Below are 5,611 nucleotides of genomic sequence, written 5' to 3'. Positions count from 1 at the left end.
AAATATGTAGACGAATACGTATCGACCTAAACTGAGGGGAAAAAAATGTTTTTTTTAATATATTTTTGGGGGATATTTATTATAGCAAAAAGTAAAAAATATTAACTTTTTTCAAAATTGCCGCTCTATTTTTGTTTATAGCGCAAAAACTAAAAACCGCAGAGGTGATCAAATACCACCAAAAAAAAGCTCTATTTGTGGGAAAAAAAGGACGCCAATTTTGTTTGGGAGCCACATCGCACGACCGCGCAATTGTCAGTTAAAGCGACGCAGTGCCGAATCGCAAAAAGTGGCCTGGTCTTTGACCAGCAATATGGTCCGGGGGTTAAGTGGTTAAAAAGTGGATTAACTCAATAAAGAGAAAATTCTCCCACTCTACAAGACTCTGGTCAAGCCTCACCTGGAGTATTCTGTGTATTTCTGGGCACCAGTCCTCAGGAAGAATGTACTGAAAATGGAGCAAGTGCAGAGAAGGGCAACGCAGCTAATAAAAGGGACTGGAGAATATATTTATTATGAAGAAAGGTTGCAAGCACTGAACTTATTCTCTCTGGCGATGAGACGCTTGAGAGGGAATACAATTTCAATTTACAAATACCGTATTGGTGACCCCACAATAGGGACAAACCTTTTCAGCGGAAGAGTTTATTAAGACACGTGGCCACTCATTAATATTAGAGGAATATTAGAGGGAAAAGAGGTTTAACCTTAACCACTTAAGGACCCCTTCACGCCGATATACGTCGGCAGAATGGCATGGCTGGGCATATCCACGTACCTGTCCCGCGACCGGTCCTCCGGAGCTGAAGAACGGGGAGAGGTGTGTGTAAACACACCTTCCCTGTTCTTCGTTGTGGCAGTGTCATTGATCGTGTGTTCCCTGATATAGGGAAACACGATCAATGACGTCACACTTCCAGCCCCGCCCCCCTACAGTTAGAAACACATATGAGGTCACACTTAACCCCTTCAGCACCCCCTTGTGGTTAACTCCCAAACTGCAATTGTCATTTTGACAGTAAACAATGCATTTTTTTAGCATTTTTGCTGTGAAAATGACAATGGTCCCAAAAATGTGTCAAAATTGGCCGATGTGTCCACCATAATGTCGCAGTCACAAAAAAATTGCTAATCACCGCCATTAGTAGTAAAAAAAAAAAAAAAAAACGCTATAAATTTAGTGCAAACCAAATAGATAAACGCTTATTGCATTTTTTTTTACCAAAAATAGGTAGAAGAATATGTATCGGCCTAAACTGAGAAAAAAAATGATTTTTTTATATCTTTTTTTGGGGATATTTATTATAGCAAAAAGTAAAAAATAGACTTTTTTTTAAAATTGTCGCTCTATTTTTGTTTATAGCGCAAAAAATAAAAACCGGAGGTGATCAAATACCAGAAAAAGAAAGCTCTATTTGTAGGAAAAAAAAGGACGCCAATTTTGTTTCAGAGCCACATCGCACGACCGCGCAATTGTCAGTTAAAGCGACGCAGTGCCGAATCGCAAAAAGTGGCCAGGTCCTTTACCTGCATAAAGGTCCGGGTCTTAAGTGGTTAAACTGCATAGAGGTTTCTTTACTATAAGAGCGGCAAGGATGTGGAATTCCCTTCCACAGGCAGTGGTTTCAGCAGGAAGCATCAATAGTATCAAAAAAGCACCTGAACGACCACAACATACAGGGATATACAATTTAATATGGACATATCATTTAATACTGACATATAATCACACACATAGGTTGGACTTGATGGACCAGTCTTTTTTTCAACCTCACCTACTATGTAAATATGTAACTATGAGTGTTGTGCAGATCTTCAACAGTGAAAATATTAGTGTGCGATTTTGGAATGGCTCCCTTTTGTCTGCCTCTGTCATCTCTATGTGGGTATTTCCCTGTGGGGTACTCACGAACTAGGGTGCAGAGTATAATGTGTCCAACAGAAGAACGCAGGAAAGCATATGTAGCCTGTTTTGTAGCAAAACCCCATGGTGAATGTGTGGGAGGAAGCATCTTAGTGCCATATAAGAGCTCTAGTTTAAAAAATAGCAGTAAAAAGTGCAACCTGTGGTGTGATATCAAACCTGGCCATCCATCTGAGACCAAGCTCTGAGTGGTTGAGTTTTAGTGGCAAACTTGAAAAAGTTTACACTCTAGCGCAGGGGTCATCAACCACCGGGCCGCAGCCCACTGTCGGGCCATGGGTACAAGCGGCTGGCATGAGACAGCTGGGCAGCCGGCATATGAGAGCCGGGTGGATGAGAGAAGCGGGTGGGCAAGCAGAGATGACATCATCCCTCTCCGCCCCCCGCATCACCTCTCTTCCGCCCTCACAGCCGATGTTCTGCAAATTTTCTGGAACACCTCTGGGTGTAGGGACCATTCCCCCAGGCAGATCTGCTGGCGGCTTAGATAATCTGCCTTCCAGTTCTGCGGATATAATTGGCATCTGTCCCTCTGCCTGTCACAAACTACGGTGAACGTGAGTGAAACACAACTGCGGTTAGGGAAAGATTTCAATGCACTTCTCTATGCAATGATTTTCAGTACTGGACCCCAGGCGTCACTCTAATCAGAGAAAAAGAGTTTGGGGGTTCACTACATCATATCACTCACATATAGGAATGCATTGAGCTACCAAGGGAGGAGGTATAACATACCTTCAACCCTTAGCCTTAAAAAGGTATGGCGAACATGTTAATAGTATACGGCCTCCCGGCCTGAAATACTAAACAACAAATGTCAAGCACGTAGCATATGAGAAAACTGTATGCAGATAGCATTTACTTGAGAGGCAACTGAAGATTAAATGGTTTAAGAGTGTATGTCCCTTTAAGATATGCCACAACTGTTATATGAAACCATAATAATTAATCCCAAGCACAGCAGTAGTGTAAACTTGAGCCAGGTTCAAATACAGTACTTTGTAAATACAATATGTGAACAGGGTAATTCTAGAGCAATAAATGTAACGTGGTGATGGTACTTATCCGTTTCTAGAGCATGAGAGTTCATCAGCAATAGCAGAGTATTGTAGTAGCAATGGGATTCTGTAATGGATGGTCTCCTTGTGGTACATATCTTAGGGTGTACCCAGAGCAATGGCAGCGTGGATCCAGGTAGAGACTATTTAGTAGAATTAAGCTGTGGCTTAATGGTGTCATGGATCCGGCATGCAATGGTTTCCAGAGGAGGGGACCTAATGCCAGTAGTTTTGTTGTAGTGTGGTTCGGCTACGGCCGACAATAATAAAACAGCGTGTAGCAAGCACGCTCTGCCGTTTATAGGAGTAAGACATGTGTGCCGAATGGAGTGTTGATTACACTCGGCACTTCCGCGTTCCACGCTGGAACGCACGCGGCACCGGGCGAAGACGTCAGTGCGCGGTCGCTTAATGCGTTCCAGCGTGGAACGCAATACAGCGACGAAAGCGCAGTTTACACTGCCCAGGTTAGTATGTGGTTCACCTCCTTCAGAGCTGAACAACTCCTGGTATTGCCTTGGTGGTTTATGTAGGCCACTGCAGTGGCATTGTCGGAATGAACCCTGATAGGGCAGTCCTGAAGCTCCACCGTCCATGACCTTAGTGCCAGTCGTACTGCCCGTAATTCCAGGACGTTGATGGGCAGGATCTGTTCCTGTCCTTTACCAATTCCCTTAAGCGATGAGCCCCTCTAGGGACGCTCGCCAGCTTGAGAGACTGGCATCTGTAGTCAGTACTCGCAAAGTTACCGGGAGAAAGGATTTATCCTTTCGCAGGTTCTGGTCCTGCATCCACCAGTTAAGGCTTAAATGTGCCTGAGGAGATAAGCACATTGGATAAACCAGGGCTTCTACTCTCCTGTTCCAAGCAAACAAGATGTCTTATTGTAGAGGCTTGAAATGGAACTGGGCATAGGGCACCGCCTCAAAGGAGATTACCATCCTCCCTAGAAGACTTATACAGAGCCGAATGAAGGGTTGTCTGGTGCCCCTTATCTGATGCACCCCATTCTTCTGGGCACAGACCCATGCAGGTGGCAAGAATACTCTTGCTTGGACCGTCTCTAGGATCAGACGTAAATATTTTAGCGTCTGAGCTGGTCTCAAGGTTGACTTTTTTTAAAGTGGTTGTATAAGGTTTTTTTTTTTTTTTTTTACCTACAGGTAAGCCTATAATAAGGCATACCTGTAGGTAAAAAAAATATCTCCTAAACCTTTACGGTTTAGGAGATATTCCCCTCGCAACTAGCCGCTGAATTCAGCAGCGCATGCACACTGTGCTTAAGACCCGGCAGCCGCCTGACCTTGCTAGAAAGAAGTCTCCTGCGCACATGCGTGGGAGTGATGACATTGCGGCTCCAGCCACTCACAGCGCTGGAGCCGCGATACCTGGAAGACACGCCGAGAGGATATGTCATCTACCTCAGCGTGGACCAGCAGCAGTACCGCCGCCTTGTTCCCAAGTATTTCATAATGAGCTAGTATGCGGTGCATACTAGCTCATTATGCTTTTTGCTTTACAGGTGCCAGGAAAAAAATTAAAAAATTTAGCCTATACAACCGCTTTAATCATCCTCCTTGCCAAGCCAAGCTGGCCATTTGACCTGATTTTTTATGGACTGGCAAATATAAAAATTTTGCAACAGCTGGCTGAATAGCTGAACTGGCCAAAGAAAAGGAAGCCTTTAATAAGGACTCCAATTTCTTCTTATCAGCAGGGTCCTTCAGGCCCTGTGCACTATCCACCGGACAAGTTAAGTTCGTGTTAAAGGAGGAGACGGCTGCATCTATGGCTGGCATGCTCCATTTCTTAGTGAACTTTTTATCCATGGGATATAAAAGGGAAATCCTCTTTAGGAGGAACAAAAATCCTGTCAGAATGTGTTCCCAATCCGCATGCACCGCCTGTTCCAACAGAGGGTGTAAGGGGAAAGCCTGTGTGGCTTGAAGAGGCCTCAGGGATCCCAAAGAGGACCAGGGGGGCTCAGTAACCTCTGCAAGAGGCAACTTAGAGGCAGAGCCAATCATTTCGGTAAGAGTCAGGGTCAAAAGGCAGATACCAACTGTATATCTTGTCCAGGATGCTCGGAAGCAGACTCATCTGCCGGGCACTCCACTGAATCCTGAGCTTTTAGCTCTTCCCCATCCTCAACCTATTCCAGACTAGGAAGCTCCGGGGAGGGGGATCTGTCACACTTCTTGCCACCCTGTGGGATGGAGGCAATCATGCCAGCAATCCTGTGCTCTAACCTGGCTAGGTCTGAGGACAGTTCATACTTGGTGATAAAGGGTGAAGCAGCAGTGTTGACTGTAGGCATAATACCAGATAGGCGCATCGGCTCAGATTGCCCAGAAACCTCTGGTCATTCATTGGATACAACACTAGGGAAACGACTAGGCTTATCAGGAACTACTGATGACATAGGTGTGCCCTTTCCTGTAGTGTTAGTCCCGCTCCTCTTTTTTAAAGACATTTACTAGCCACAAAAAGGGAGTACCTGGGTGTGGATTTAACACACCTCAAAAGGGAGACCCTTTAATATTGCTCACCAAGCCCATATGCAACAATCCTGCTAAGCACTTTTAGCCTGTCAAGCAACACCTGGTGACTCACGTGACCCGGGTAAGGG

Source organism: Rana temporaria, chromosome 2 (genome assembly GCF_905171775.1).
Source record: "Rana temporaria chromosome 2, aRanTem1.1, whole genome shotgun sequence".
Lineage (NCBI taxonomy): Eukaryota > Metazoa > Chordata > Amphibia > Anura > Ranidae > Rana > Rana temporaria.
Note: the sequence above shows the minus strand (reverse complement) of the source record.